General features: G+C 41.0%; 1 protein-coding gene across 1 annotated transcript in view; it reads left to right on the top strand.

Annotated features, from left to right (window-relative positions):
* Positions 1-13,073, top strand: part of Ptprt (protein tyrosine phosphatase receptor type T) — a 1,080,054-nt gene that overhangs the window by 398,404 nt on the left and 668,577 nt on the right. The gene's annotated exons all lie outside the window — the stretch shown is intronic.

The raw sequence follows: 13,073 nt of genomic DNA on the forward strand, positions 1-13,073 counted from the left end.
ATTTAACTTATTAGTGTGTGAATAGATTCACAGTCAACTTAATGAGCATTGGTGTCACCTTCCAAGGTGTCCTTGTCCCATTTTTAATCTTTATCTATGCCAGTGTGTAATAAAGAATCATCGGTATGTTTCCTGATACTATGTATTAGTTGCATATTCTACAGTTTCATATCAATGTAGGGTTTGGGGGAATGGGTCAGTAGATAAGGACCTTGCTTTTCAAGCATGAGGACTGGAGTTAAGATCCCAAGAATGCATGGCATCCGTGATCCCAGTGTGCCCATATGAGATAGGTGGAGGAGACAGGAGTATCCCTGAAGGCTTATGAGCCAGGTAGTCTGGTGTATGCACAAGAGGAAGACCCTGCCTCAAAAAAAGTGGAAGGTGAGGACCGATGTCTGGGGTAGTCCTCTGACATTCATATGCCTGATGTGGCACTTGCATGCTTGTCTTCATACACACACACACACACACACACACACACACAGAATCAAGCAGTACTAAGATCTTTTGCTTAATAATTCTGAGGTGAAGCCCATTTACATCATTGCATGTATCAATATTTTATTTAGTTAGATTCTTAGGAATAATCTATTCTAACAATGGACTAAGTCATATATCATAATTTTCTTATATGTTAACTTGCTGACAGATGCTTGTTGCATTGTTTCTAATTTCTTTTTCTTTTTCTTTTTTTTAGGCAATGGAATTTTGTTTGTTTGTTTATTTATTTATTTATTTATTTATTTATTTAACAGTTTTACATCCCGATGACATCAGTTCTCTCCCTCCTCTCCTTCCATTCCATTCCTTAACTGCCTACCCCATCAATTCCTCCTCTGTTTCTCTTCAGAAAAGACATGCTCCCACAGGTATAAGCCAGCCATGGTACATCAAGTTGCAGTGAGACTAGGCAACTCCTCTTGTATTAGTGTAGACAAGGCAATCCAGTAGGAGGAAAGGGTCCCAAAATCTGGCAACAGAGTTAGAGATAGTCCTCACTCCCATTGTTATCTGCTAAGAAGAATCTGTTGTAAACATTAACATGCATATCTATGTGTGTATATATATTCTTTCATTTCTCTCTGGTGAACACCTAGTAGTGAAATGGCCAGGTCTTGTGTAGATGTGAGTTTAACTTTCTGATGAACCAGGAGCTATTTTCAAACATGGTATTGCATGTGATTTGAAAGTTTGTTTTCCTGATGACCAAGGATGTTGAATGTTATTGTGTTCTCATTGGCTCAGGTGGTGGATTCTCTATGTTATTATGGAGTTCAGGCTGTCATTTCTCTTCTTAAATTTGAAACTTATTTTTCTTGCAGTTGAAAACTCCCTGGGCAGACAAAGCCCATCTTAGGCACTCACAATTTCTCCTTGATACCTATGTTCCTCCTGTGTCACTCAATATTAAGTAGTGCTATTGACTCTTTTCATCATAATTAGAGTTAAAGTATAGTTCTCTCCGAAGAAGCATAGTCACTGCAATGGCATTGCTCAACTGGGTCATGCGAATGAGGTAGGGCAGTCACAATATTTTCAAAAACTTTATTTAGGTATTCCAAGTATTGTAAGGTCAGCATTGCTACAGTACTGACTTGTATGCACTAAGCCTCAGGTCTGTAACAGGAGGCTATTAAAGCAGATCACAGTGCAAGTGTTGAAGAAAACAGCCAGAAATATACATGTTATTTATTTATATACCTTTCAACGTTTTTCTGGTGGCTTACAGTAGGATACAAAGCAAGACAAGATAGCCTAAATTAAAAGCAAGCCACCATGAGATAGGAAGAACACATGAGAGCTGCTTCTCAAGCTATGCCTACATTTCTGTGTCCCCACTACTGTCCTGTCGGTCACAAGAGGGATGGCAGAGCACCAGAGCCACCAGTGGCTTAAAACAAGCTTGTCAGATATACAGTTTACAACGTCTGTGAGATAAACACAAACCATTTGCTCAGGAAAATTCTAACTGTTGTTCACACAGAGGCCAGACAAGAATAGTTCCCAGGAGCCCTCATAAAGCAAAGGCTGTGTGATGTAACGAACAGCATCCCTACCACAGTCTTATTGAGGGCACACAAGTGGTTTTTGTGGGGCTGTTTCACATCATAATAATACTCTGTGTGAAAGCAAGCTTAGGAAGTGGAAGGAAATGGGGGGCACACTCGAGCAGGGGTCCTCAGCTTTCTGCTAATCTATCTCTACCCAGGGAGGCTTTAAACTTAATGCCGTGAGTGGATAGATACAATAACTATCCCTGCAAGGAAGGCTCCTTGAGTATTGGCTCCCTCCTCCATATTTCAGGCAATATTAGGAAGGAGGGCTTAAATCCTGGGCTTTCTGTCAAAGGCTTGTGTGACTAGCGAAGTTCCAAGCATGTGTGCAACACTGTGGTTGGAAGTTGGTATCATAGTAGTCACAGGGAAACAGAAATAACAGGACACACACATGTACACTCAAGCACATGTAATATAGACACATTAATCATTTCTGGAAGATAATTAGGCACATAAAATAAAGTCTAAAACCTTCAATGCACATATTTTTTCCAAAATTAGCTTCATTATGGCAGTTTTCTAAAGAAATTACCAGAAATGGGGATAGAGATGTACCTACAACTATAAGCAATTGGACAGAAAACTAGAAAATATTAGAATATTCTGTAAAAGAGATTAATTAAGTAAATGCTGCCATGTAGTAATTAAATATCAGACTGTGGACAGGTACTTAATGACATTCTCATTGTATATAATTAAGGCAGAAGTACAAATTGATATATTTAATATTTTAATGAAAAAAACCCACATGTATATACATAAATATGTGCAAATTATATAGTTATATAATGTAATCATCTTTATATATTATGCACATATATATACTTACAATACTACAAAACATACATCAATATTACTTATTGTGATAATAGATTGTATATGTTTTTATTCTTTTTTCTGTTTCATTGAAATATTAAAAGTGAATGCTGGAAACATAAACAAAAATAAATGCCATTAAAAGGGAGAAATATGGTCACTTTTCCTTAGATGTAGGTATTTCAGGGATGGCAGAAAGTGTCTTCTAGTGTTGAATGGCCAATTTTCAGTAAAAGACTGGCCCCCTGGTGAGGACAGAGACCAGATTCCCTCAGGCATACTGTTCATCCAAGTGGATGTTTAGAATATTCTGTACATGTCTTCCTTTCTTATCACAATGCATGGCTGATGGGACTCTACCCTCACCCCACTCTCCAGGGACTCTAGAGCTAATCTGTCAGGACCACCATGGAGCTGAAATTTGAAGCCTCTCTACAGAGCCTATGCTCCACTGGGAGTCTGTACAACCAATAACACTTGCAGCCTCAGAAATGAGGCCATGTGTCTAGATGCCCTGCATGGATATCAGCAGGGTCTGTGTATGTGTCAAGACAATCACAGGCACTGAAGAGGGTCTGACAGGAAAAGGCTCTGGTTCTGGGAGCCCATTACTCCATATCAGCTGCACCTGGCTGTGAGATAAAGAGGCATGCCTGTGAGTCTTCCAAGCAGCATTTCTTCCCATTAACTTCTTACCTTGATCCTGTGGGGAAGCACAGGCTACCAATGCAGAGGGTGCTGCGGGAAGAATCTCCTCCTCCCTGTGGCTCTGAACTCAATGTCCTTCTGTGTAGAGCTTCTGCATGGTGGTCAGAGAAACTCAACAATGTTGGTAAAGCCAGGAGAATATGCATAACAGTGGACATGTCCTGAGGGCCTACACACAGAATACATGTAATGCTTGCCATGATCTTTCAAGAAGCTGATATTAACAGCCTCAGTGAGGTTGAACATTGGCAGGAGGGAGGTGGGGAAGGGTAGTGATGAAGAGTGTAAATGAGGACTTGAAGGTCAAACTGGAGTTGAGCAGGAGGACCAGAATAAGGATATGTGTTGCATCCTGGAGTCTTGGATCCATTCATTTCACTTTGCCACACAAAATCTAATCATTGTTTTGCAGGTAGGTCCCTATTTTAAAATGTAACTCCAAGCAGGGAAAATGGCTCAGTGGGTAAAGTGCTTACACACACACGCATGTACACGCATACATATTCTTTTAGTTAGCATACATCAATGCCTCTACTTTTCCATCCACTAAATTTATTTGACTATCCCAAATCTGTAAGAAAATCAGTGAAATAAAAATACACTTGAAATGTCACTCAAACTGACATCCCTGGATGTGTTTTGTTTCTATTGTCTCCTCCTTAGCCATATTTCATAACTATAAGGTTGTTATTTGCAATGTGGTTTTCTTCAGCATTCACCTCTTTCTAAAAGCCACCCCTGTAAATATCAGCAGTGTGTTCCTTGTTAAAACCAAGAGATGCTTATCAGTCCTTATACAGATGTTCCTTGGCTTAAGGATGGAGTTGCATCCTGATCAACCCATACTGAGTGGCATTTAAAGTACATTCAGTACACTCAAGCTAAGGGGCAGCATAGCTCAGCAATGCAGTGTATTGTGGAGTTCCCATCACTTCCCCCTCTCATTGTTGACTGACTGGAAGCCAGGCTCCTGGCTGCTGTCCATCATCTTCACAGTAGTGTAGCACATAATGTTAGCCAAAGCACAAATGAAGATTCAAAAGCTGAAGTGCAATTCCCGCATGCTGTATATCACTTTCCCACTGCTGTGAAGTTAGGGATGTTCTAGGTCAAGCTCCCATCAGTGGGGTCACTCTTTGTACTTGACTATTCTTTCAGCCCTTGATGACACTGAGTATTTCTTCCATGAGTGTTGGCCTGGCCTCTTGAGTCCCTGAGGTCATGGGCCAGACTCTGTTCTGGGAATGTTTTAGCTGATTTGCAGGTTAAGAAGATTGTCTACTACAGTCTCATAGAAGCCAGGAGAAGAGACTGGACTCCTGGTCCTGAGACGAGGTGTCTTGTGACTTATGAGATTACAGTCAGCGTTGGCTTCATGCTTGTGCTCGTGTTCAATGGGGATGACGGGTGCGAGTGTGTGTCAAATGATATTCCAACATATCTGTGTCATATCTGGGAACCCTATGTGAAGGAAGCCATAAATTAATATTTATTAGTAGACATTATTGAGAGATAAGCTATAAATCATAAAATCCATTTTTTTTTTTAGTTGTGGCCCTAACATCTCATGCTTTATCTTTGCTGTTACTCTTCACCCAAAAGTCACTCCATATCAACTAATAGTGTCAAGATATGCATGGAGCTCCTTGGAGAGTATTTCCCTAGTTCCATATTCAACACTGTGAAAAATAAATGGACAACAACTTCACCTGCACTAATGGCCAGGCTTCCTTTCTCCTGTCAAGTGCAGACCCCCTATGAGGACTCTGGCTACTCTGACCTGGAACTTCCTCTTGGCTACTTCTCTTTCTTATGCTGTTTCTTTGTTTCATTCCTCATCCTCAGCCTATACGTCTAGGATTTATCCCAGCTCACCTGGCTTCCTGTTTGGCTAGGAGCTGGGATAAGACAGACAGCACTCAGAACCAATCCTTGCTACCAGCCTCCTCCCAGAGTTCACCTTCCATTGGTGAAGATAGACCCTTGAGCAACACAGTTAACTATTTCATCACAAACTGGGAATGCTGATTGAGGAAGATGGGGCTGGTGGCAGAAAGATGGGGAAAGCAGGGAGGGGTGCATATTCAATATGGGCAGTAACTTTGTGGAAAGTGGTCTTCCGGTGGAGCTTAGAGCGATGAACCTGTCACAAACAAAGGAAACTGTCACTGAGAGATGGCGAATGTGTAGACCCCGTCTGCTTGTCTTGTCTACTGTGCTGCAAGCTTGTGCTCCCCTGTGGGGCTTACATCAGTCCTCTTCTGAGTCTGCAAGGAGCTCTGGACTCAGGCATCAGAACCAGATGAGCCGCCGGCCATGAGTGCAGTGGGCCCTTGGAAGGGTTTCAGAACAGCTAATCAAAAATGATTTATGTCTACTTCTATTTCTTTTAACTTTTAATAAAGAATAATCAAAAGCTATTCTTTAGAGACTGCCAAAAAGGTACAAATGTGCTCTTAAGAGAATTGATGGGCACAATTCTAGTAAGTTTCCAAATGTCATACCATTGCGGGGAGGACTGAGAGTGAAAGGAATACTCATTACGTACGGATTGTGGGAATGTCACCTAAATATTTGCTGGCTGGGAGACTCCTGGAGCAATCAGACCATTTCAGCTGGAGATGCAGGATCTGATTATTTATTTAGTTACTTTTTTTTTGTTTTGTTTTGATTCCTGAAGCTCAAACTAACTTGCAAGATTCTAAGACACTGTAGTAGACAATCTCCTATTTGGTGAGTGTCCAATTTGTTGTGTAGAACCAGCAACAGTTTCCTTTTATTAGAGACAGCATTGTCCTCATTTCTGCCAATTACAAATCAATTGCAAGCCTGGCTCCTCTCTCTGAAATAATGACAGCCTTTTTTTTTTTTTTTTTTTTTTTTTTTTTCTTCTGGTGCTATGTCTCATCTCTTTGTGAAGGGGATAATGTCATGACACAAGAGGTTAGTGGAGGGGGAACAGCAAAACAGTGAGGCCATAATAGATGCCTTGGTAGATAATTAGGAAGTGGGCAATGCGCATTAGGCACACCTCTTCTCTAGGTGGTTCCTGAATCAGAGAGATCCTACTTGAGGTGTGTGTGTGTGTGTGTGTGTGTGTGTGTGTGTGTGTGTGTGTGTATGTTCTAAGGATAATGAAGTGTAAATATTTCTAGGTCATTTTCTTCAATAGATAAACTGGCTTACCCACATAAAACAGTGCAAGCCCAGAGGAAGTGGAATACAAGTTGCTTTTATAGAGGAGAGGGGGAGAGAAAGGGGAGGAGGGAAGGAGAGAGAGGCTGAGAGATTGATTTTGATTTCATGGGGAACTGTTACCCCAAAAAGGGACATTGATAAACATGAGATTGAACTGAAGCTGTTTATGCTGTGAAACCCCTTTTCTCTGTATAAAGCATATGTCCCATCCCTGGGTGAATTGGGATATAGCACCTCTCTGACCAGATGCTGCTCCTTGGTAAACACACAGAACCTTGGCTAAGGTTCTATGAGTAGGACTCCATCATCCTGAAGCTAGAAATGTGGCTCTGTACATGTATCCTAGGCTGGGTTTAGCCTTCTCCTGTGGTTGGGTATCTCAGCCCCAGGGAGTGGTCCTAGAGATAAGGCAGCTTTTAATTCATGTGTTCTGGGGTGTTATTTGCCTACTTGTTTTCCCTCAAAGAATGGAAGATGAGATTAACCTTTAAATTGTTGAACCCAGACCAAGGTGAGCGGCATTGGCATCATTTGGGAAGCTGTTAGAAATGAGAATTAGCCACCTTCAAACCAAGCCTCTGGAATCACTGTGTATGTGATTCTGATGAACACTGAAAACTGAGAACCCCGGGTCTAGACCGATGGTGATGGCTTCATTATCTCAGCTGCTATAACTTGACACTGTGAGACATTTGTACGTATATACCACTCTCCTTACATGTGCGTCCTGACTTGTAGACTATTTGTAGAGAACCAGACCTATGCTTTCCACAAGATGCTGCAAGATGAAATGAGGGGCTTTACAAATAAACAAAAGTGTCTGGAACCTTGCATGGGTCTACCTTCTGTTATATAACTATCGACTCTGTGCCTGTGACACACTGGACGGCAAATGGGTGTTATTAGTGGTGCATAACCTGTTCCTGGAATAGTTCATCTAGATGTAGTCCCTCCCTCAGAAAAGTCACATGAAGCTGTGCTCTGATGGGGTTCACAGATCAGCATCAGTGTACCTGGGAACCTGCTGAAGATGAAGAATCCCAGGCCTGCCCACCAACCCAGTCAATCCAAATCTGTAGCTTTAACATGGTCTCTACTCTAAGCCATATTTATTGACTTCTCCTCCACTTTTAACTTCAAGGTGGTTTCAAATGTATTAGGAACATGGTCTTCCTATATAGCCCAGGCTGGCCTCAAACACTCCACCTTCTTGTGTCTGCCTCCCAAGTGTTGGGGTCAGAGATGTTCACCATCACACTTGCTTAATTAAGACTACTAATTATTATGACCCATACTGTACTTTACCAAGCATCAGTTTGTTAAGATGAACATAGCCTGATTGACTAGGGTCTGTCTGAGTTCCCAGTTGATGAGGTCTAAAGCTGGGCCAGAGGGCCCACATTTGGAGTTCACAAGGGATGCTAATGTAATCCAGCTTGAGCACTAGACTTGAGAAGCACTGTTGTAGGCTATTCTAAGAGCAGGCCTTTTTTCCACGCCCACCCTGTTTTTCCCCCATGAAGTAGGCTATTTCAATGCTCTACTTCATGTTTATGTTTTTGCCTTTTTGTTGTTTTGCTAGAATCTTTACCCAGCCTGTAAATTCCTCTGGGCAGAAATTATACCTTCCACACCCCACAGTCTCTCATTTTCTGTTTTGTAAAATAATGAGTACATTTCTAGAGTGATTAATAATAGAATAGGGAAAGAGGAGAAAACTCGAGTCCAAGCTCCAATAAACAGCATCTACAAATGGATATCAGCTGCAGTTCTTCAAAAACATACACTGTTAACAAGTTCCCCAGAGCCCCTGGGGTGGCCAGTCCAAGGGACCACCCTTTGAGACTGTTCCCAGGGATTTTAGAAGGATGAAGTAATCCCTGGTATGTTAGCCAGTGAGCATAATGCTGAGTGAAAACTAAGCACTGAAAATGCCAGTTAGGGCCAGGTGTAGTGATACAACTATATTCCAGGGATGCCTGGGTAGGAGGCTTATGAAATTGAGACCAGTTTGGGCTATCTGGTAAGTATAGTCTGAGAAATAAATAGATGGTTGTAAGACCTAAAGACACAATATTAGCTTGATTTTTATTCAGTTGATATTTATCCAGTTCAGTTATGCAGTTCATGTCTCTCTCTCTCTCTCTCTCTCTCTCTCTCTCTCTCTCTCTGTGTGTGTGTGTGTGTGTATCTTGTTTTATGTTGTGTTATGTTAGAAACAATGTTTTATTGTAGAAAGTAAGATTTCTGCTTCGCAAATATTCTATCGTGGTCAGTTCCCATTAAAAACAACACAACCTCTGGAAGTGAATTATTTAGACACCAAGTACTCATAGATTTCAAGGCAATGCTTGTTGGAATTTAGGGGCATATTGTATGATTTACTGTAGAAGAAGATAGAAATAGGGAAGTGTCAGTCATCATGAATGTTTTATTGTTTTTACCAGAATCTCATTAGAAGTTGGTGTTCTTGTTCCTCAAGCAGTGCATGTAGGCTGCGTAAATGCTCTTGTTCTCCTCTAGGAGCCACCTTCAGCCAATGGTAAATTTCCTCATATTGCTATGACTACAACTGGCCGCAGTGGTGGTGCAAATGGTGGCCCCTGGTTTCTAGACAAGGACTTCTCTTTCCACTAGTGACACCCCTTTTAATCAAGGAAAATTTTACCCTGGGTATAAGATAGGCATATAAATGAAACATTTACTGGTAATAAATTATAAAAAATATTTTAAATGCTTGATATATATATATATATAATTTTATATTGAAGATCAAAGCAAATTTGTGTACTAATCAAATGGATATGCTTACTAATTTTGCATAAAGAATTAAATCTTGGCTAAATATTTGATATTGCAAGATGGAGAGCCTCTTCCACAATTTTAGAGTTGATTGATACTTTAATTTTATAATTGTCAATGATAAGAACTCTGCTTTATATAAATATATAGTACAAAATGGCAGAAGTATGTTTAAGGCCATCTCAGAAACTGTTGGATTTAATCATTCAAAAACTAAAATTCAGTCAGCTACTCAAACAACAGTTGTAACAGTCAAACATGGCATGGACAGTTGAACATGGCATGGTAGCATAAACAGTGCCAGGTGTTCATGCCACAACCTGGCATCTCAGTGAAGGATTGTCTGAGATGTTGGCCCATCAGCATGTCTTGATCGCCTGTCAAGGACACTTTTGAAAAGTTTGAGGCACCATTTCTTGGTTTTAGACCCTGGGCAGTGGAAGAATAGACACAGCTAGTTCTGTAATAAACAAACGTGTGTGCATCCATTTCTCTCTGCTCTTGACTGTGGATGCGACTGACTACTCTAAGCTCCTGCCTTGAGATGCTCTGATAGGATGGATTTAATACAGAATTGTTAGCCAGATGACCCCCTTTCTCCTCCAAGTTGCTTTATGTCAAGATATTTCGTCACAGCAAAAGAAATGAAATTGGGATGTTGCTGAGTCTGTCTAGCTCATGCGTCTAGATTTCGGATCCTTCCCTTGCTTAACCAAATTCCTTCTTGTTTTCTCTTTTGCATTTCCTATCCTGCCTTTATCTGGGGCTGAGTAGTAGCTATGCCATGTGCTTCTTACATGTTTCCTGTGTTTGAATCCCTTTGCATGGCCATAGCATTCACACATCCAGGCCTCTCCCTTTCTGAACATCTATGCCTGGGTCTTGTAGTATGCCTTGAGTTCTTCCTCTGGAAACCTACATTCCTGCTTGTCAGTCTTGACCTTCAGTCTTCACCTGCTCTTCCCTGCCTTGTTTGAGGCAGTCACACAGGCGGTTCCGGTTCCCATCAGTGCTCATCTCTCTGAATTTAACCTCCATTTCTCCTTGCCCACAGTCCATCACTGCACCATTTCTGCCTTGACTCTGGGCCCTCCTGCTTGTTCCTGCCCTGCTGTTACCTGCTCCCAATATGACAAGTATGATTATCAAAAGGCCTGTTTCCTAGAGATTTTATAAGACAACCTGCAATTTCCTATCCTTCAGTGGGAGAAAGGTTCTCAGTTCAGGAGCTGAACAGGAGGAAAAAAAGTGAACAGTTCAGGGGAAGGCACTTAATCCTCTTCAGTTCTGCCAGAATCTGACATCATTAAGAAGATAAGTAAATAATACTGGAGGCAACATCAAGATAAAATGTAAATGTTCACAATGCAGCTTTTGCACTTAACCAGCCCTTTTAGTATTAGTTTCTTATTGCTACTGAAATAAATTCTACAAACCTAACGACTCAGAACAAATTTATTTCTCTGCCATTGTTGAGATGAGCAGTCAGAAAGGAGCTTCAGTGAATTCTGTAGATGGTAATGAAGTGTTGGTAGGCTATGTTCCTCGAGCATATGTCCAGCCTGTAACCCATAGACCTAATCTGGCCAAGGGTAGCTATGAATGCAGCCTACCACTGTAAATGTAAAAATTGTCAAGTTTTTGAAATTGTTTTTGAGTTAGGTTTCATGGTACTTTTGTTCATTTTTTAAAAATGTACTTTATTTTATATGTATGAGTATTTTGTCTGCAAGTATGTTTGTGTACCATGTGCATGTAGTACCTGAGGTAGCCAGAAGAGGGCATTGGATGCCCTGTAACTGGAGTTACAGATGGTTATGATCTGCTATATGGGTGCTGGGAATTGAACCCAGGGCCTATGGAAGAGCATACAGTTCTCCTAACTACTGAGTAATCTCTCTAGTCTTGATTACAACTTTTTTTTATTGTGAACTTTGTAGCTGATAATGTTGTTTTACAATGACTAGTGTTGACATGCTTGTAAGTGTCTGGAGCAATTCCCTTCCCTGTTGTAAATGATACCTGTGAGCTCTGCTTTAGCTGCTGACTTTCTCCTTCAGGTTCAAGTGACCAGTTGCCTCCCTTTGACCTGTTCTTGTAGCCACACCTTCTTTTGTGACATTCACTTTAACAAGAGAACCTTTGGGATACATTGGTCCTAAGTAGTTAATCCAAAATGACATTCCAGTCTTAAAATCCTTGACTGAGTCATGTTTTTCAAGTCGCTCTACCAGGTATATCTATTCTGGTTGTATACACCTTGTAGTGTGTGTGTGTGTGTGTGTGTGTTCACAGGTTCTGGGTATTAAGGTATGGGAATTTTTATTAGTATACTGATAACATTGTCCTTGGCTAATTTCATGGTTAATTTGCAAAACTCTTGTAACACTAGAATGTTCCTCATATTAAGTGTTTTGTGTTCCTTCTCACTTATTGCTGACAGTGACTCTACAGGTGGGCAGATTTCCATAAATCTATTGTGTATGGGAAGAAAGAGAAGGATGGGAGAGGAAAAGAAACATTGCAAATAAATCAAATAGGACAATATCTAACTAATCCTCTGTTGCTGACTCATCTGTATTATTATAGTGTTCTTTCATTGCCTTGCTAATAAATGGTGAAAAGGGAACCCTTTGGGTGACCCTGTATCTTCTGAAGTCCCCTCCCCTGTCCATTCTGCACCTTTTCCAAATCTGGGTTCAATCCTCATATTTTCCAGAATCATTTCTACTTCCTTATCACACTATTGGGGGGGGGGGCGTATTTTTAGTGTCAGGTAGCTTTTTACACCTGGGTCTATATTGTATTATCTCTTGCAAGGATATCCCAAGGCATGCACAATTTGTCAGGAGCTACAGACCTACTGACTCCTGGTCCCTTCCATGGCTTTGTTCTAGTCATGAGGTTCATTTCTGGCATGGGAGTGGGGCTATGGCTGACTCTCTTGCTGTCCTGACTTTTGAAAGTGCCATTTACTTTGGAGATATAGAAGTGATCCAGTTTGACCTAGAAAGTTCTAAGAATGTTAAAACAATAATGAAAAGGCAAATGCCCCCTCTGACTTCCCTGAATAGTTTGAAGCAGGCCTCTCCCTCTGGTGGAACCCTTGGTGACTCTGTTTCTTGTCTTTTTGTCTACTATATCTACATGGGGTTGGTACTGCCTCATCAGCTGCTCTGGCCATTCCTGTATCTCCATCTCAACATGTCCCTGATGGGAGGTGGATTGGAAAATGACATAAAGAAAAAAATGGGTTATGAACATGGAGAGATTATTTACATCATGGAAGAAGCAACAGAGATCTCATCTGGAAGGACTTGGGGCCTGGGAATCATAAATAGCCAGATTTTTCTAAATCCAACCAGACAATTAGAACCCTCCATTTCACTTTAGAGATAAAAATTACATTAAAGCAGGCAATGGGAATACAGTCTTAGAGAGAAGTGTTTGAATTGATGCTGGAAAGCCTGGATGAGGGATGTGTTTGCT

The sequence above is a fragment of the Phodopus roborovskii genome, unplaced genomic scaffold (assembly GCF_943737965.1).
Source record: "Phodopus roborovskii unplaced genomic scaffold, PHOROB, whole genome shotgun sequence".
NCBI classification, from domain to species: Eukaryota; Metazoa; Chordata; class Mammalia; order Rodentia; family Cricetidae; genus Phodopus; species Phodopus roborovskii.